At 38.6% G+C, this 21,625-nt stretch overlaps 1 long non-coding RNA gene across 1 annotated transcript; it reads left to right on the top strand.

The window, feature by feature from the left end:
* The first annotated feature begins 1,707 nt into the window (after positions 1-1,707).
* On the top strand, positions 1,708-9,373 carry LOC139944550 (uncharacterized). Its single transcript, XR_011786974.1, has 3 exons — positions 1,708-1,777; positions 2,023-2,203; positions 8,531-9,373. It is a non-coding gene; the product is annotated as an uncharacterized lncRNA (long non-coding RNA).
* The last annotated feature ends 12,252 nt before the right edge of the window (positions 9,374-21,625 follow it).

Here is a 21,625-nt window from a genome sequence, read left to right as displayed (position 1 = left end):
ATAGGGCTCTGGGCAACTAGTGCGACCTATGTTGTATTCGAAACTATTAATTGCTTAGTCGTGTCGTGACTATGATTCCTTAGTCGAGTCGCGACTACCGTACATCATCAGTCTGGTTATATAGCACAGATACAGGCATATAGGGCTCTAAAAAATGTTGTAAGTATTATTATTATTATTATTATTATTATTATTATTATTATTATTATTATTATTATTATTATTATTATTATTATTATTATTATTATTATTATTATTATTATTATTATTATTATTATTATTATTATTATTATTATTATTATTATTATTATTATTATTATTATTATTATTATTATTATTATTATTATTATTATTATTATTATTATTATTATTACCATTTTTTTGCAGTGCCAGGAAGCTTGAATCAATGGCATGGAGCATGACTGTATTGATACTCTGTGATGGATTGGTTAGGGACAGCATGCCAGTTTCATCACCATCCCCCATTGGTCGAGAAGTAAATGCCGGGATGTTGCTCAATTTCTCATTCTGTTTGTGAGTATTTTTCTAATTTATTTTTTATTTATAATAAACCACATTGGAAACTGACTGGGTAAGTTTTACCCCTGGAGTTCGGGGCCGTCTTTTGTGGTGAGCCCACGCATCTGGGTGATGGGCATAAGGCCCTGTGCGCCCCCCCCCCCCCCCCAGATCACTGGCAGTGTTCGCCACAAAGTCTCGGGATGGGCAGACGTACAGGCCCACAGGCCCTACAGCTGACCTCTGCCCCATGGGGCTTGAGGTGCTGTCGCCTTGGCAAGGGTTGAGGGAGTATGAGCAGTCTGTCCTGGGGGTCGTTGGACTGCTTGCCTACTCGTGTTCGGAAAAGACTTCCACACCAGATTTCACTTGATGTACTGGAGTCTCAGTTCCCCAGTAGTTGTCCGGGTTTTTTTTTCTTGATGGAGATCCTTCGGGGTTGTTCATAAAAGGGGGTTGGTGTTCTCACTGTTCATCCTCCTTTTCTTGCCCAAGCAACTCTTCGGACAGCCAGGGAACGCAACACCTTGGTGACAATTGTTCTCGAACTGAGTTTTTACAGGCTTGTCAGACCATTTTGGCCTCACTGTCAGCTTTTTTTACCCCCCGGCAGATGGCCGAAGTGGACTGCCCAGTGGCATCACACTGCTCAACCTGCCGTTGTTGGTCAGGGTTGGGTGGCTCAAGTACAAAAGGGACAATCCGCACACAATCCGCCATGCGCCATTGTCCCAGCCGGCCCTCAACCTGCATCCCTTGATGTCTCTTGTGGCTGAGGTCAAGCCTCCAGGCCCGACGTGGCTGTCAGCACCGCTTCGTTGGCGGGCCAGCTCCAGGGTCAACTTGGCCCACCTCTATGGGGGAGGCAGGCAGGCCAGCTCTAGGGTAAACTTGGCCCACCTCTATGGGGGAGGCGGCCTCAAGGAGGAAGAGGTAATTCAGATGCAGCACATTTCCATCGCAGAAACGGGGCTGTGTCTGGTGCAGTGTGATCATGTGTTGTGTGCTGATCAACTGCCTCTCGTGGATGGGTCGCATGGTTTTATGTTGATCACCTTCTGTCAGCAGAGTGCCCTATTAACTACTCTTAACTATAACAATCTCCATTTAGGGGATTAGATCGTGCTAATGTAGTTGATCTCAGAAAATTAATTATTTATTCCACATTTATTTGAATTGCAGCGTGTTAAAACATTTACCAGTCAACAGGTGGATGTCTGGGACCAACCTATGACAGAGTTCCACTTTCCAGTATAAGGTAATTTTTACCACTTTCCAGTATAAGGTTATTTTTTTCCAAAACATAAATTAATATGTGTTACATGTACATTACAGTTCATTTATAAAAAGGTTTGTTTGGTTTTCATTTTAGTTTTGAATGGCTGGCATTTTTGTTGGTTTTCTTCATGCCTTGTGTACATTAAACAATGTCATCCTGCACTTTTTGCACAAAAGAATTATGGCTTTCATAATTTGTTCTCATCCGTTAACTTTATATTTCAGAGCCAGAGGTTTAGCTAGTGGTTCCCTGGAATTAAGTGCAGATGGAATCACCACTACTGACAACTTAAAGGCTACAGGAAAAAGAGAGCAACGTATATGAATACATCGTTGTACTTGAGGCATCTTAGCTGTTCATAAAGAAATCATGACTGAACAACCAAGCAGTTTGTTGCCTTCAAAAGTAAGATATTGTAGAGTTTTTGGTTTAACGTTGTTATATTTTTTATACAGTTGGAAATAAGTACACCAGTGCCGTTCCACTGTTGTTTGATGAGCGCCGGCCTGTGGTGGTATGCCACTGGTTTGCTGATGTTGGTGCACTGTCATTTCTTGAGCGCCGGCCTGTGGTGGTATGCCACTGGTTTGCTGATGTTAATGCACTGTCATTTCTTGAGCGCCGGCCTGTGGTGGTATGCCACTGGTTTGCTGATGTAAATGCACTGTCATTTCTTGAGCGCCGGCCTGTGGTGGTATGCCACTGGTTTGCTGATGTCGGTTCACTGTCATTTCTTGAGCGACTGGCCTGTGGTGGTATGCCACTGGTTGCTGATCTCGGTTCATTGTCGTTTCATCAGTGACCGGCTTTTAGTGGTATGCCACTGCTGGTTTCCAATGATGCTTTACTTTTCTTTCTTGAGCGACAGACCTGTGGTTGTATGCCACTGGTTGCTGATGACAGTTTACTGTCGTTTCTTGAGCGATAGACCTTTGGTGGTATGCCACTGATTGCTGATGTCTGTTCATTCTCATTTCATCAGCGACAGGCTTTTAGTGGTATGTCACTGGTTGCCAATGTTGCTTAACTTTACTTTCTTGAGCAGCAGGCCTGTTGTGGTATGCCACTGGTTGCTGACGTCGGTTCACTGTTGGTTCTTTAGCAATAGACCATTGGTGGTAAGCTACTGGTTGCTGATGTCAGTTCACTTTCTTTTCTTGAGCGAGGTGCCTGTGGTGCTATGCCACTGGTTGCTGGCCGGGTTTACTGTCAATGTTGCTTTGCTTTACTTTCCTTTCTTGAGCAACAGACCTTTGGTTAAATGTCACTGGTTGCCAATGTTGCTTAACTTTACTTTCTTGAGCGACAAACCTTTGGTGGTATGCCTTTTGGTTGCCAATGTTGCTTTACTTTACTTTTTTGAGCAACAGACCTTTGGTGGTAAGCCACTGGTTGCCAATGTTGCTGAACTTTACTTTCTTGAGCGACAAACCTTTGGTGGTATGCCACTGGTTACCAGTGTTGCTTAACTTTACTTTCTTGAGCGACAGACCTTTGGTGGTATGCCACTGGTTGTTAATGTTGCTTTACTTTACTTTCTTGAGCAGCAGACCTTTGGTTAATGCTGCTGGTTGCCAATGTTGCTTTACTTTACTTTCTTGAGCAGCAGGCCTCTGGTAGTATGCCACTGGTTGCAAATGTTGATTTGGTTTACTTTCTTGAGCGACAGACCTTTGGTGGTAAAGCCACTGGTTGCCAATGTTGCTTTACTTTACTTTCTTGAGCGACAGACCTTTGGTGGTAAAGCCACTGGTTGCAAATGTTGATTTGGTTTACTTTCTTGAGCGACAGACCTTTGGTTAAATGTCACGGGTTGCCAATGTTGCTGAACTTGTTTTTTTGAGCGACAGACCTTTGGTTAAATGCCACTGGTTGCCAATGTTGCTTTACTTTACTGTCTTGAGCGACAGACCTTTTGGTTAAATGCCACTGGTTGCCAATGTTGCTATACTTTACTTTCTTGAGCAACAGACCTTTGGTTGTATGCCACTGGTTGCCAATGTTGCTTAACTTTACTTTCTTGAGCGACGGACCTTTGGTTGTATGCCGCTGGTTGCCAATGTTGCTTTACTTTACTGTCTTGAGCGACAGACCTTTGGTTAAATGCCACTGGTTGCCAATGTTGCTTTACTTTACTTTCTTGAGCAACAGACCTTTGGTTGTATGCCGCTGGTTGCCAATGTTGCTTTACTTTACTGTCTTGAGTGACAGACCTTTGGTTGTATGCCACTGGTTGCCAATGTTGCTTAACTTTACTTTCTCGAGCAGCAGACCTTAGGTTAAATGCCACTGGTTGCCAATGTTGCTTTCCTTTACTATCTTGAGCGACAGACCTTTGGTTAAATGCCACTGGTTGCCAATGTTGCTTTACTTTACTTTCACAAGCAACAGACCTTTGGTTGTATGCCACTGGTTGCCAATGTTGCTTTACTTTACTTTCTCGAGCTGCAGACCTTAGGTTAAATGCCACTGGTTGCCAATGTTGCTTTCCTTTACTATCTTGAGCGACAGACCTTTGGTTAAATGCCACTGGTTGCCAATGTTGCTTTACTTTACTTTCACAAGCAACAGACCTTTGGTTGTATGCCACTGGTTGCCAATGTTGCTTTACTTTACTTTTTTTTAGCAACATACCTTTGGTTGAACGCCACTGGTTGCCAATGTTGCTTTAATTTACTTTCATGTGCAACAGACCTTTGGTTAAATGCCACTGGTTGCCAATGTTGCTTTACTTTACTTTCTTGAGCGACAGACCCTTGGTTGTTTGCTGCTGGTTGCCAATGTTGCTTTACTTTAATTTCTTGAGCAACAGACCTTTGGTTAAATGCCACTGGTTGCCAATGTTGCTTTAACTTAATTTCTTGAGCAACAGACCTTTGGTTAAATGCCACTGGTTGCAAATGTTGCTTTACTCTACTTTCATGAGCAACAGACCTTTGGTTAAATGCCACTGGTTGCCAATGTTGCTTTACTTTACTTTCATGAGCAACAGACCTTTGGTTAAATGCCACTGGTTGCCAATGTTGCTTTCTTGAGCAGCAGACCTTTGGTTAAATGCCACTGGTTGCCAATGTAGCTTTGCTTTACTTTCCTTACTTGAGCAACAGACCTTTGGTTGTATGCCACTGGTTGCCAATGTTGCTTTGCTTTACTTTCTTGAGCAACAGACCTTTGGTTGAACGCCACTGGTTGCCAATGTTGCTTTAATTTACTTTTTTTTAGCAACATACCTTTGGTTGAACGCCACTGGTTGCCAATGTTGCTTTAATTTACTTTCATGTGCAACAGACCTTTGGTTAAATGCCACTGGTTGCCAATGTTGCTTTACTTTACTTTCTTGAGCAACAGACCTTTGGTTGAACGCCACTGGTTGCCAATGTTGCTTTAATTTACTTTCATGTGCAACAGACCTTTGTTTAAATGCCACTGGTTGCCAATGTTGCTTTACTTTACTTTCTTGAGCGACAGACCCTTGGTTGTTTGCTGCTGGTTGCCAATGTTGCTTTACTTTAATTTCTTGAGCAACAGACCTTTGGTTAAATGCCACTGGTTGCAAATGTTGCTTTACTCTACTTTCATGTGCAACAGACCTTTGGTTAAATGCCACTGGTTGCCAATGTTGCTTTACTTTACTTTCTTGAGCGACAGACCCTTGGTTGTTTGCTGCTGGTTGCCAATGTTGCTTTACTTTAATTTCTTGAGCAACAGACCTTTGGTTAAATGCCACTGGTTGCCAATGTTGCTTTAACTTAATTTCTTGAGCAACAGACCTTTGGTTAAATGCCACTGGTTGCAAATGTTGCTTTACTCTACTTTCATGAGCAACAGACCTTTGGTTAAATGCCACTGGTTGCCAATGTTGCTTTACTTTACTTTCATGAGCAACAGACCTTTGGTTAAATGCCACTGGTTGCCAATGTTGCTTTCTTGAGCAGCAGACCTTTGGTTAAATGCCACTGGTTGCCAATGTAGCTTTGCTTTACTTTCCTTACTTGAGCAACAGACCTTTGGTTGTATGCCACTGGTTGCCAATGTTGCTTTGCTTTACTTTCTTGAGCAACAGACCTTTGGTTAAATGCCACTGGTTGCCAATGTTGCTTTACTTTACTTTCTTGAGCAACAGACCTTTGGTTGAACGCCACTGGTTGCCAATGTTGCTTTAATTTACTTTCATGTGCAACAGACCTTTGGTTAAATGCCACTGGTTGCCAATGTTGCTTTACTTTACTTTCTTGAGCAACAGACCTTTGGTTGAACGCCACTGGTTGCCAATGTTGCTTTAATTTACTTTCATGTGCAACAGACCTTTGGTTAAATGCCACTGGTTGCCAATGTTGCTTTACTTTACTTTCTTGAGCAACAGACCTTTGGTTGAACGCCACTGGTTGCCAATGTTGCTTTAATTTACTTTCATGTGCAACAGACCTTTGGTTAAATGCCACTGGTTGCCACCGTTGCTTTAACTTAATTTCTTGAGCAACAGACCTTTGGTTGAACGCCACTGGTTGCCAATGTTGCTTTACTCTACTTTCATGAGCAGCAGACCTTTGGTTGTATGCCATTGGTTGCCAATGTTGCTTAACTTTACTTACTTGAGCAACAGACCTTTGGTTGTATGCTACTGGTTGCTTTACTTTAATTTCTTGAGCAACAGACCTGTTGTTAAATGTCACTGGTTGCCAATGTTGCTTAACTTTACTTAGTTGAGCAACAGACCTTTGGTTGTATGCCACTGGTTGCCAATGTTGCTTTGCTTTACTTTCTTGAGCAACAGACCTTTGGTTAAACGCCACTGGTTGCCAATGTTGCGTTGCTTTGCTTTACTTTCCTTACTTGAGCAACAGACCTTTGGTTAAATGCCACTGGTTGCCAATGTTGCTTTACTTTACTTTCTTGAGCAACAGACCTTTGGTTGTATACCACTGGTTGCCAGTGTTGCTTTACTTTACTTTCTTGAGCGACAGACCTTTGGTTGTATGCCACTGGTTGCCAATGTTGCTTTACTTTACTTTCTTGAGCGACAGACCTTTGGTTGTATGCCACTGGTTGCCATTGTTACTTTGCTTTGCTTTACTTACTTGAGCAACAGACCTTTGGTTAAACGCCACTGGTTGCCAATGTTGCTTAACTTTACTTTCTTGAGCAACAGACCTTTGGTTAAACGCCACTGGTTGCCAATGTTGCTTAACTTTACTTTCTTGAGCAACAGACCTTTGGTTAAACGCCACTGGTTGCCAATGTTGCTTAACTTTACTTTCTTGAGCGACAGACCTTTGGTTGTATGGCACTGGTTGCCAATGTTGCTTTACTTTACTTTCTTGAGCGACAGACCTTTGGTTGTATGCCATTGGTTGCCAGTGTTGCTTTACTTTACTTACTTGAGCAACAGACCTTTGGTTGTATGCCACTGGTTGCCAATGTTGCTTTGCTTTACTTTCCTTACTTGAGCGACAGACCTTTGGTTGTATGCCACTGGTTGCCAATGTTGCTTAACTTTACTTTCTTGAGCGACAGACCTTTGGTTGAACGCCACTGGTTGCCAATGTTGCTTAACTTTACTTTCTTGAGCGACAGACCTTTGGTTGTATGCCATTGGTTGCCAATGTTGCTTTACTTTACTTACTTGAGCAACAGACCTTTGGTTGTATGCCACTGGTTGCCAATGTTGCTTTGCTTTACTTTCCTTACTTGAGCGACAGACCTTTGGTTGTATGCCACTGGTTGCCAATGTTGCTTTACTTTCCTTACTTGAGCAACAGACCTTTGGTTGTATGCCACTGGTTGTCAATGTTGCTTTGCTTTACTTTCCTTTCTTGAGCAACAGACCTTTGGTTAAATGCCACTGGTTGCCAATGTTGCTTTACTTTACTTTCTTGAGCAACAGACCTTTGGTTGTATGCCATTGGTTGCCAATGTTGCTTTACTTTACTTACTTGAGCAACAGACCTTTGGTTGTATGCCACTGGTTGCCAATGTTGCTTTGCTTTACTTTCCTTACTTGAGCAACAGACCTTTGGTTAAACGCCACTGGTTGCCAATGTTGCTTTACTTTCCTTACTTGAGCAACATACCTTTGGTTAAACGCCACTGGTTGCCAATGTTGCTTTGCTTTACTTTCCTTACTTGAGCAACAGACCTTTGGTTAAATGCCACTGGTTGCCAATGTTGCTTTACTTTACTGTCTTGAGTGACAGACCTTTGGTGGTATGCCACTGGTTGCCAATGTTGCTTAACTTTACTTTCTTGAGCGACAGACTTTTGGTTGTATGCCACTGGTTGCCAATGTTGCTTTACTTTACTGTCTTGAGTGACAGACCTTTGGTTAAATGCCACTGGTTGCCAATGTTGCTTTACTTTACTGTCTTGAGTGACAGACCTTTGGTTAAATGCCACTGGTTGCCAATGTTGCTTAATTTTACTTTCTTGAGCGTCAGCAGCTTTGTCACTTGTTGCTGAAGTTGGTTCACTGTTGCTTCTTGCTTGTGCTGGTATGTCACTTGTTGACGATGTTGTTTTTGAGCGTTAAACCTTTGGTTGGACCAATCCGGCACAGGTGATAGTGAGATATCCTTCGTCCCACTACCCTCTACATTTTGGAAAGTACAGAGGCAAGCTAGATTTTAAACCTTAATGTCAAGACAAATATGTCGCTTTTGGTACATGTAGTTTTAAAGTGTGCATTTAAATTTGTTGGCAGATTTTAATTTCTGGTCTTCAAACTTGACCTTTCAGAGACGGAGATAAAGGGAATAGTTTCTTCAAAAGATTTTCAGAATGGAATCACCACGACTGATGTCATCAAGGATACTGGGTATAGAGCCACGCATATTAAAACATCGCGATCGTCAAGACATCTTTTATAGCTGGAAGCAATTATGGATGTAACAATCAGTTTGTTGTCTTCAACAGTAAGGTATTATAAATGTGTTTTTATCAACTGAATAAGTTGCAATGTATTCGGAACAATGCCGCCCGCTTTTGGTACAGTCTCCGAGATATCCCTATTCTTCGTTGTCTCCGTCTACTGGCTCCCAATCATGGACACTTGTGTTCAAGCTCACTTACAAGTCTCAACATGATCTCGCTCCTGCATGTATCACCGAACTTAAAAACTCGTATAAACCCCCTCGTCTTCGCTCATCGTCACAGTGTCTGCTGCAAGCTCCCCACAGAGTCTCTGAACTTTAAACCTCGTATACACCTCCTCGTTGTCTTCGCTCATCGTCACAGTGTCTACTGCAAGCTCCCCACAGAGTCTCTACTTCGCATAATGGGAGCCAATGCTGCTCCCATCTTAAGGAACAGTCTTCCTCTTATTGTTTGCCAAGCTACTTCGGTCACTTCCTTCAAGAGTCGCCTGAAAACTCATCTGTATTCGTTTAATTATGCACTTTTTGTGCTTTTAATTCTCGTTTTAAGCTGATCAATTTTTCGTTGTAATTATGGCCAGATGCTGAGGATCTTGGCTAAGGGTGTAAGTGCTGGTAACCTCTCCCCTTTTAAATTTATTTTCTTGTAATGGTATTCTTACTTTTGTGTAGAGGTGTGAAGGCACTGGACACTATTGGTAATTACTCAAAATACTTTTTAGTATAAAAGTTTACTTGTTAACTTGCAATGGAGAGCTATTGATAGTATAAAACAATGTGAGAAACGGCTCCTACTCACGTAATGTAATTTTTGTGAATGAAGTAAATTCTCTGCCAGATAATAAAACGCTTCAGCTGAAGCCTTTTATTATGCATCTGAAAGCACACAAAGTAATGTAACAAGGGTGTTTTTTCTTTTATTATGCTCTTGCAAATTCAATGACCAATTGTGCCAAAATTTGTTATTTTATGCATATGTTGGGATACACCAAGTGAGAATATTGGTCTTTGACAATTACCAAAGGTATCCAGTGCCATTAAGAAGTATCTTCATGTGTTATCATTTAAATTGACATCTTGTAAATGAGTACACCATTGCAAGCAAGCACAAATGCGCTTTGAAATTGCGATAAATTGTGAAATTGCATAATGCGCTTGTAAGCAAATTTAGCGATCTTTGTGGTGCGTCAGTTAGATTAAAGGGACCTGGACACTTGCACGTGGCATGTGGGGTCCTACTTCCGGCTCGGGCCACTGGGTGGTTGATCTTAAAGGTGCATTTGGGCTCCTCATCTGTCAGGATGGTGCCGGTGTTATCACAAATGGTTGACCAACGGAAGTAGTCCCTAGTCCTTTCAACTAGGGACCGCGTTAGTAAGAGTAGGGAGGCTGTCCTGGCGCCGAAGTTGGGACAGTGGACCGGACCCGTCCCCTTAAGGGGCGGTGCAATTGGCTCTTACGATCTCAGAAAGCGTGTGGGGCTGGTATCCTGGAACCTGCACGTTGGTAGCCCTGCTAATTGAACTAAGCTTACCCGGATGACAATCAGCAAAATCTGATGACAAAAAATACTTGCTATGGTGTACTTATGTATAATGTTGTACTTAAAAAGTTTTATAATTATAAGCTTTTATGTGAAAGAAGTTTAGTTCTTGAATATATCTGCATTATATGTTGTGCATCACAAACAAGGATTTGAAACAAAAAATGTGGGAGACATACAGCGTTTTGAAGGCATGTCACCCAAGTATGATGTCTTGCAGTGTATCCCATTATAGTCTGTCTCTTATCATGGGAGTGTCAGCTCCTATAATGGTGACATTGTGAGATTGCACTTATCATGCGAAGGTGCGTGCCACTTCTGCATTGATGCGGAGGTGTGTGCCACTTCTGCCTTGTGCGGAGGTGCGTGCTGCTTCTTAACAGTCAAACTCCCTTAGGCTCAGGCAAAGATAACCCATCAATATTTACTATTATGAATTAACCCCCCCCCCAAAAAAAAAAAAAAAAAAAAAATGTTAAACTTGGAATAGAACAACCCTTACCCTAGTCTTAGCAACAAAAAATACAGCAACTAAGGGAGAATCCATTGTGTTGAAGGCGTGTCACCCAAGTATGATGTCTTGCAGTGTATCCCATTATAGTCTGTCTCTTATCATGGGAGTATCAGCTCCTATAATGGTGACATTGTGAGATTGCACTTATCATGCAAAGGTGCGTGCCACTTCTGCATTTGATGCGGAGGTGTGTGCCACTTCTGCCTTGTGCGGAGGTGTGTGCTGCTTCTTCATGGTCAAACTCCCTTAGGCTCAGGCAAAGATAACCTATCAATATTTACTATTATGAATTGATCCCCCCCCCCACAAAAAAAAAAATGTTAAACTTGGAATAGAATAGCCCTTACCCTAGTCTTAGCAACAAAAAACACAGCAACTAAGGGAGAATCCATCGTGTTGAAGGCGTGTCACCTAAGTATGATGTCTTGCAGTGTATCCCATTATAGTCTGTCTCTTATCATGGGAGTATCAGCTCCTATAATGGTGACATTGTGAGATTGCACTTATCATGCGAAGGTACGTGCCACTTCTGCATTTGATGCGGAGGTGTGTGCCACTTCTGCCTTGTGCGGAGGTGCGTGCTGCTTCTTCATGGTCAAACTCCCTTAGGCTCAGGTAAAAATAACCCATGAATTTACTATGTTGAAGACCCCCCCCCAAAAAAAAAAAAAGTAAGGCCAAACTGAAACAAAATGCTTGTTGTGGTGTACTTTATGTAACTATGCATTACCAGTACTAGTTCTTTATTTGTGATGTTAAACTTTACAATGGGTGTTTACAGTACCTTTGGCTGGTTGTTTTTAGACCCCAAATAAGTATTCACTGGTTACATTTGTTTGTATAGAAACGAGGTTGCTGCTGAAAGGTTTGAGCGCGAGTCGTGCGGACATAACGTCGGCGTTGAAAATATTGCTGAAATATCGGATAGGTTTCGTCATATAGGTCTTGTTTGTATAAATGACTTACACTGCTCGCGTATATTCTTCATAATTCACAGACAAATTATAATACAAAATTTAACAAATAAAAATATAAATCATGAAACTAACTACTAATGGTTTGGGCTTCGTAAATAACAAAGTCTGTTTAATTAGAACAACTTACTTTGATTGGTTTTTTTTTAAACACTGAATTAGATCTTGATACCACTAACATCTCATAATAAATTAAATGGTTTTTATAGTTTAATTATAATACCTAATATGTAATGAAGGCTAGTTTTCGTATACTAACATTCCACAACTAAATAAGAACTAACCTTTATCAATGTCATTTGAATTTAAAAATTGCATTAACCAAAATAACATTACATTTTAACAGGTATGAACTTTATATATAATCAGTGGGGGATGCCAGGCCTACATGTGAATTAGTTTTATGGTTTAGTTTAAATGAAACTGTTTAATTTGGAAATTGAATATATAAAATTATCTGCGTTAACTTTTAGCATCACAAATAGGAATATTCATGCATGTCATTACTATATCAATATGTTATGAAGGCTAGTTGTCTTATACTAACATTCCACAACTAAATTAGAACTAACCTTTATCAATGTCATTTGAATTTAAAAATTGCATTAACCAAAATAACATTACATTTTAACAGGTATGAACTTTATATATAATCAGTGGGGGATGCCGGGCCTACATGTGAATTAGTTTTATGGTTTAGTTTAAATGAAACTGTTTAATTTGGAAATTGAATATATAAAATTATCTGCGTTAACTTTTAGCATCACAAATAGGAATATACATGTATGTCATTACAACAACAATATGTTATGAAGGCTAGTTGTCTTATACTAACATTCCACAACTAAATTAGAACTAACCTTTATCAATGTCATTTGAATTTAAAAATTACATTAACCAAAATAACATTAAATTATAATGATAAGGTATGAACTTTATATATAATCAGTGGGGGATGCCGGGCCTACATGTGAAATCATTATTAAGAACTTATTAATTTCAATAAATATAAACGGACACTGAATGAGTTACACTAAAGTGTAAGGTTGGCTTTGACAAGTTTATAACGTTTGCTTTTTATGAGCGCGCTCTGATATCGGACGTTAATGTGCATTTTATACGCAGTCGGTGCATTTATTATGTTGGGCAAAAAAAAGCAGCCTCGCTTCTGTAAGGGTATCATGTAATAAGGGTATCATGTAAATCATGTAATACATGTGGTAAGGAAAAGCAATCAATTATTTAATTAAATGCTTGAATATTAAATCAGTGTGTTTATAAAGTTAGAGTAAGCTTCATAAATGTAAAACCACTTTTATTTTGTATGACTAGGCTACATGAAATATTACCTTTAAGAAATGTTCTATTAATGAGGAATGTGTAAGAGGGTGCTGTTAGCAAATAAGTGTTTACGGGTTAAATTTGTTGGTATAAGAAAGAGGTTGCTGCTGATAGGTTTGAGCGTGAGTCGTGCGGATTACGTTGTCGCGCGTTGAATATTGCGAAAATATCGTATTTGTTTCGTCGTAGGTCTTGTTTTTATAAATGACTTTAATGCACTGGAATGTGTTATTGTTTTTTTAATTAGATCTTGCCTTTAACACCTGAAAATAAATTAAATAGTGTGTAATTATAATTACTTTAACAATATGTAATAAAGGCTAGTTTCTTCTACTAACATTCCACAACTAAAGTAGAACCAACATTTATCAATGTCATTTATCTAAACATTAAATATTAATAAGATGAACTTTATATTTAGTCAGTGGGGGATGCCAGGCCTACATGTAAATTAATATTATGATACAGTTGTAATGAAACAGTTTTATTTGGAAACAAAATATATAAAATTATCTAATTAAATATTAAAAATAAATATCTTTTATAGTTTAATAATAACTACTATAACAATGTGTAATAAGGGTAGTTTCTTTTACTAACTTTCGACAACTTAGTTGGAACTAAAAATTATCAATGTCATTTGAATAAAATAAATATAAATGTATCCTATGATAACAATTTCATGACAACTTAAAAATTACATTCACAAAATGGGGAAGGACAAAATTATTTTACTAACATTAAAACAATAAATACAGGTTAATTAAAGTTATTACAGGTGTGAACTTTAAATATAATCAGTGGGGGATGCTAGGCCTACATATGTATATTAATATTATGTTTAGTTTTTATGAAATGGTTTAATTTGAAAATTAAGTATATGTAAAATTATCTGCATCAATTTTGAGCATCACAAACAGAAAAATGCATGTATATCTCGTTACTAAAAACAATCTAACCGAGCTGTCTAGGTATATTATGGTTTTCAATTTATGCACCACATGTAATCATATTTGAAAATTAATTCTATAATTATATGAAATACTTAAGAAGAGCTAATTTACTTTACTAAATAGAAAGTGAAACTGATAGAGTTACACCTTAGTGTAAGATAGGCTTTGAGGAGCTCATAAAATCTTGTGTCGCGTCGGTAAAAAAAATATTGGTGTGTTTTTTGTGAACGTGCGCTGCGGATAGCGGACATCGGACATTAATGTGCATTTTAAACGCAGACGGTGCATCTATTAACCCGGGCAAAACAAAGCAACCTCTCTTTCTGTAAGGGTATCATGTAAAACATAAACTGTAATAAGGAAAAGAAGAAATGTTGTAATTAAATGCTATAAACATTAAATTGATGTGTTTATTAAGTTTAAGTAAGCTTCCCTTTTATAAAACCACTTTTAAGAAATGTTTTGTTAATGAGGCATGTGTAGGAGGGTGCTGTTAGTAAGAACGAATAAAATGGCAGCAAGATAGCGGAGCACCCTCTATGCAGTAACCAATTTAAATCTAAAACTATACCATATTGAAGTATGTATAAAATGCTTGCATTGCGAGCTCTGTGTAGTTCTTATTATAAATTTAATTAACTAGTAGATTTTTTAAATCTGATGGAGTAAATTGAGGGGTGGGGGGCGGCAACTTGATAAGAGAATGCAGTTTTAATTGTTATTAGGGGAAACTAATTTTGCTTTAAAATTATTAAGGAAGGCTATGCCATGAACTTTTGAAGTATGTATAAAACGCTTGCAGTGCAAGCTCTGTGTAGTTTATTATGAATTAAGTTAACTAGTATTATTTTTAACTCTGATGGAGTAAATTGAGGGGGGGGGGGGCAACTTGATAAGAGAACACAGTTTTTGAACTGTCAATAGGAGAAATTAAATTTTACTCTTAGATTTTTAAGGAAGACAAGTAATTTGTATTATGCTAATTTAGTTTGTACTTCACATAATGCACTGATAAACTTTAGAAGTAAAATGGTTGCAATACGCACTGTGTAGTGGTTGGGCCAATGCGCAACCTTCTTTGACCTGTAGTTGATTGCGCTTTACGCAAATGAAGTCAGGTGCATGAGGTCCGTTACTCTGTTAAGTATTTTGTAGTATTTATTTGTTAGTTTAAGTTGTAAAACTACTTGTTAAGGTTTTTAGACTTTGCGTTTACTTGAGAAACAAAATTGCTGTAATTCTTAGTAATTTTTGTATATTTTTAAATGTTAAACTACTTAATATGTAATGTATTCTTAATGGTCTTTATTTGTATCGTTTATTTTTGTTCTACAAATAAACCTTTATTTAACATACACCAACTGACATGTCTTTATTCTATTTTTCTTCTTGCAACTCTTGCTAAGGTCAAAGGTCATAGGGTTCATCTCATTTATTTTTTTATTCGACCTTTCCATTCTAAGGTTTAAATATTAGTTCCGAGCAAATTTTTTCAAGAGCCGCCGTGGCGCAGCGGGCTAGCTCACAGCCCCGGGAATCCTGGAGCTGTGAGCAGGGTGGGTTCAAATCCCTTTGGGGACCCTTTTTTAACAGTTAAAAAGAATTTTTTTACAAATCTTGTAAAAATGTGCAGGGCTTGAACCGGGGACCTTCCACTCTGTAAGCACTCTCTCTCACTGCTGTGCTACTGAGCTGTTATAAAAATCTAACGGTTTTTGGAGTGATGAAGTTAAAAATGGCTGACTTAGAAAATATTTCAAAATTTATTTTCCCTGGCTCAACCCTTGGATTTCTAGCTGATCTGAGAGCTGACCAAGGGCCTACAAGGGCCTACCAAGGGCCTTAGAGCTTGGCTGGAGGAGTAAAATTTTTAAGTGCTGAGGGGCCAAGGAGGTTGCTGAGTGGGCTAGGGTAAGGGTCTGGGAGGTTGCTGCAGCCAGTGGGCTCGGTTGGTTGGGATGAGGGCTTGGGCGATAGTAGGAGTGATGATGGGCTTGACTCTTTGGGATGAGGGCTTGGGGTGATGGTAGGAGTATTTGGCTGGACTGTTTGGGATGAGGGCTTGGGGTGATGGTAGGAGAGTGGGGTGGACTGTTTGGGATGAGGGCTTAGGGTAATGGTAGGAGTGATGATGAGCTGGAACCTTTGGGATGAGGACTTGGGTGATGGCGTAGGAGTAATTGGCTGGACTGTTTGGGATGAGGACTTGGGTGATGGTGTAGGAGTAATTGGCTGGACTGTTTGGGATGAGGACTTGGGGTGATGGTAGGAGAGTGGGGTGGACTGTTTGGGATGAGGGCTTAGGGTAATGGTAGGAGAGTGGGATGGGCTGGTTGGGATAAGGGCTTAGGGTAATGGTAGGAGTGATGATGGGCTGGACTCTGTGGGATGAGGACTTGGGTGATGGTGTAGGAGTAATTGGTTGAACTGTTTGGTTTGGGATGAGGACTTGGGTGATCGTGGGATAATGGGATGGACTATTTGGGATGAGGGCTTGAGTGATGGTAGGAGTATTTGGGCTATACTGTTTGGGATGAGGACTTGGGTGATGGTTGGAGTAATGGGATGGGCTGGTTTGGGATGGGGGCTTGGGTTAAGGATAGGAGTGTTGGGCTGAGACGGGCATGATGAAGCTTGGGAGGACTAGGGGTGCGTTGGGATGAGATGGTTTGTTTTAAATTAAAGTGGTTATTCTTAGATGTAATTAAAGGATAGGGGGTTTTCGTATTAAAGGTGTGGTATAATACTTTTTATTTAAAGTATGTAATGCGGTGAAACTTTTTAAATTAAAGTGGTTATTCTTAGACGTAATATTACGGTAGGGGTTTTTCGTATTAAAGGTGTGGTATGGTACCTTTTACTCAAAGTATTTATTGGGGTGGAACTTTTCTATTAAAGTGGTTATTCTTAGATGTATATTTATCGGTAGAGGTTTTTCGTGTTAAAGGTGTGGTATGGTATATTTTATTTATAATGGGGTGACACTTTTGTTATTAAAGTGGTTATTCTTAGATGTAATTTAACGGTACGGAATTTCGTATTAAAGGTGTGGTATGGTACCTTTTACTCAAAGTATTTATTGGGGTGGAACTTTTCTATTAAAGTGGTTATTCTTAGATGTAATTTAACGGTACGGAATTTCGTATTAAAGGTGGGGTATGGTACCTTTTACTCAAAGTATTTATTGGGGTGGAACGTTTTCTATTGAAGTGGTTATTCTTAGATGTATATTTATCGGTAGAGGTTTTTCGTATTAAAGGTGTGGCATGGTATATTTTATTTAAAGTATTTAATGGGGTGGAACTTTTTCTATTAAAGTGGTTATTCTTAGATGCAATTTAACGGTAGGGGTTTTCCGTATTAAAGGTGTGGTATGGTACTTTTTATTCAAAGTATTTAATTGGGTGGAACTTTTTCTATTAAAGTGGTTATTCTTAGATGCAATTTAACGATAGGGGTTTTCCATATTAAAGGTGTGGTAAAGTACTTTTAGTCAAAGTATTTATTGGGGTGAAAATGATCAAATTAAAGGGTTTTTGTAGTTAAGTTGTGGTACAGTACGTTTGTTTTTAAAGTATTTAATGAGGCAGAACTTTTAGCCCACAATACTCTTTTCTGCTGAAGTAAGAAGATCTTATTTGCTGCACTTTCTAACTTGCTGCAGACATCTTTGTTATTATTAAAAGTCTTTTAATGCTCTCAGTTTTGCCTAATATGGTAGACCATTACAGAATAAGGGAATGAAAAATATATTTCTTTCTTCATTTATAGAATAATTTTATTTCAAACTCTCAACAGTTAAAAACAATACAATTTTTTAAATACAAAATACATTATCAGTTTGAAAACAATGGTATAGAAGTAACTCAAACAAAATAACGCTGTGAAGAAAATTATCTGCCCTCTTTTACGAACAAAGCTTTTGGTGAGTACAATTATCAAGTAATCAATATTAAACTGGACAAAATCTTTGCCCTTTTTAACAATCAAAGTTTTCGGAAAGTTAATTTCTTTATCAACTATTTATCAATAATTAAACAAATTATAACTTGGTGGCATGTTAAATTTGACCCCAAATCACTCTTTTAGTGCCAGTTTTGTTTTGAATGCCCAGTCTTTTTAGGTTTTTCAAAACTCTGTATTAATAAAAATTTCTTGTTCACCACACACAATGTATCTTGCTGTTTTGCGTTGCCTTGGAACCTCCCAAAGTTAATACTATTTCTTGGAGGATACTGCCCTCTTGTGATAACATAAAAACAATATTACATGTACCCTAATGGCACTTTCAGAATACATACAAATGTGGTACTTTATTGTCACTGAAAGAGTTAACAGTCATTTAATTTCACCTTCATGTGTGAGCAATTGTGTTTTTTTGCATCAGGTGTCAAATTTGCAGCAACTTTTTTTGAAATCTGCAATTGTGCCTACTCCACTAAATTGGATGCCAATTTGGCATTGGTAAGTTCAATTGAATACTCACATACCTCAAAGTGAAATTTAATAACGGTTTTAACTAGAGGCAAAAATACTTGCTTTAAAGACACTGGACACCTTTTGTAATTGTCAAAGACCAGTCTTCTCACTTGGTGTATCCCAACATATGCACAAAATAACAAATAACAAACCTATGAAAATTTGAGCTCAATTGGTCGTCGAAGTTGCGAGATAATAAACCCTTCCCATGAAATATGTAAATTGCACATAGTGCGTGCGCACTAACGTTTTGGTTGGCAAAATGAGGGAACGTCACGCTGTTTTGTACACGGCTTATGGGAGCGTGACGCAGATGCAATTGCGCGTCTGCTTAGTGCACAATTCTATGGCATTTGCCAACCACATGGGTCTGTACACATGCGTGAATGTGATTAGCATATTTCATGGAATGGGTCCATAATGAAGAAAAAAAAACACCCTTGTCACACAAAGTTGTGTCCTTTCAGATGCTTAATTACTAGACCTTAAGTTCTAATTCTGAGGTCTCGAAATCAAATTCTTGGAAAATTACTTCTTTCTCAAAAACTTTGTTACTTCAGAGGGAGCTGTTTCTCACCATGTTTTATACTATCAACAGCTCCTCATTACTCGTTACCAACTAGGGTTTTATGCAAATAATTCTTTTTAGTAATTACCAATAGTGTCCAGTGCCTTTAATATAAATGCATTAAAATGAAACAGGCATCTATTTTGCACCACCAAAGCTCAGATTTCATGTTCAGGGTAATACTGCAAACCTTATCGGATTTCCTGGCATCCAAAACTATGAAAAAGGTAAAATATTTACCCAAGGAGCTACTTTGAGACTTTTGTGTCACCGTCTCGAACATTCCTGTTCACTCCCCTTTGCAACAATGTTCAGTTGAAGGTTAAAGTTCACAACCACTTTTTGTTTAACCCAGTCAAAGCTTCTAAAAAGGCTATCAAAAAGAAGATCTAATCTTTGACAAACATTTTTTTTTCCTCAAAAAGTTAACTATTAATACTCCTTTTTGTGGGATAAAATAAGTGCACCTTTCAAGCAATATCCTGGCAAGGTTTGTCCAAGCGAGGGCCAATAATTTCCCAAAATAGACATATTGTGACTTGCTTGCAGTTCACCGATCCAGTAGGCTCCGCCAAGGACTCACATGTGAGCAAGAACACATGCGCCTCTCCAATGCCATTCTGCGCAGAAGCACAACTCTGCTGCGCACACCAAGCATGTATTCACGCATGTCAGACTTTATAGTGTCAGACTTTTGGTTGTGCAATGGGTTGTGATTGGTCAATAAGCAATGGGGCGGAGCTTAATGGATCGGTCTATTGGTGCACTTACTTTTTACAAAATCATTGCAACTCCGTTACGTAACCCCATACCAGCTAAGGCAGGAGGTGACTAAATACATCACACCATTAAGATATCAACTTTCCTGATAAAATTGAAACTACAATAAGGCTACCACAATTGTTCTTTTTTTTTTGCCAAATTTATAAACTTGCAATGCTAACTGGCTTTGTAACATTAAATCATTTCAAATTTGACAAGGACATTTTGCCTAGGAATGTGAGTTATCCAAACTGATTTGGGTGATGGAAAGACTTGACAAATTGAAAATTATCCAATTATTCACAGGACTAACTTTTTAAGAAAGTTAAAGCAACTATTTCAAATTATAAGATAATAACATATTAACATACTTTTTAAGAAAAGGCATTAGGAAATTATAAAAAAATCTACACTATTCACTGGTTTTTGAGAGATGTATTATTATGCATTCAATTATGTTCTACTGCACATACAACTAATCTTTGAGTAATCAGTACACTCTCTGGAAAAAACACCTAAGGTTGTGTTAGAATTATAACCGTTAGAGGTAAACGTTAATAAAACATGTTTTTAGATTTTTCTAGAGTGTAATCAATCTGTAGGGAAAACCATTCATTTGGGTTAGGCTGATGCCAGCATGAAGTCCCCAAAATGTTGTGGCATGTGGCGTCGGGTTGCAGATTGTATAAGTGCTGCAAACACAGCCCACTTTTTTTATGTTAGTAGAAAAACCACATACCTCGGTTGTAACCCTGTACAAATCTAAATTGGTGAAAGATCCCAAAATCAATCTTTTTCGTGGTGGATTTCATCTTGAAGTGGGAAACCTTCGAAATAAAAACAGACAAAGTGGTTTAGACAACTTTAGTCAACCTCCTAGTCTACCAAGATTTCAAACAAAAACGCACCAAAAACAATCACAAAAGATGAACATTTTTATTTAAAGCTTTAGTTTGGTGAATCCTACACACCAAGGAAAATGTATCTCTTTAAAGTTGGTAACATAATACGAGATGCTCTCAATAGTCTTTCAAAATCAAGTGGAAACATCTGATATGCAAAACTTCAGTGCATTAAATTTATCTTTCAAACCACATGTAGAAAAAAAGAGATTAAAAAAAGGGATCTCCCTTTGATTGTGAAGCAAATATTGATGTTTTGTTTTGCTTTAAAATGTGTATTCCTTTGAATAACAAAGTGTTAAAAAAATATGTTTTTTTTTTGTGTTTTTGTTTTGTTTTTTTTTGTTTTCTGGGGGGGGGGGGAGACAGCAGAAACTTTACCAGAAGTGCCCTCCCCCCCCCCCCAAAAAAAAAGTTGCACCCCTTGTACCCCCTAAAATATTACTGTAGTTAAGGTACTGCACCTTGGCAATGGCTTTTCTCTACAGATCTACGTGTGTATGCCTCAAAATAGCATATTATGGCGTATGAGTTAATTGTCTACATAAACGCACTAATACTTGAATGGTTCTATTGAATTTACCTTCTATGTGAAGAGCCATCTCATAATGCTAGGTTGACATCCAGCGACAGACATCCACTTGGTTGTGATGAATCTCATTGATAAGCTTTCTATCTGTGCTGAACAAAACAAAAATACTTTATTGCACACATAGAGTTTTGTATGCGAGGGCAAGGCCATATTCATTACGCAAAGGGCACCTCCAATGGAAAACTAAGTCTAAGTCACCACGGCCAAAATCTGGGCAACAGAGACAACGGCATCAATGTTTCATTGTTGTTAAAGGCCAGTAAGACACTGTGACTTTTTTTTATGTTTTTAAAGGCAGTGGACACTATTGGTAATTACTCAAATTAATTA

The sequence above is a fragment of the Asterias amurensis genome, chromosome 1, assembly GCF_032118995.1.
Source record: "Asterias amurensis chromosome 1, ASM3211899v1".
In the NCBI taxonomy this organism is placed as follows: Eukaryota; Metazoa; Echinodermata; class Asteroidea; order Forcipulatida; family Asteriidae; genus Asterias; species Asterias amurensis.
The sequence above is the reverse complement of the archived record's forward strand: the minus strand, read 5'-3'. Positions and strand labels throughout refer to the sequence as shown.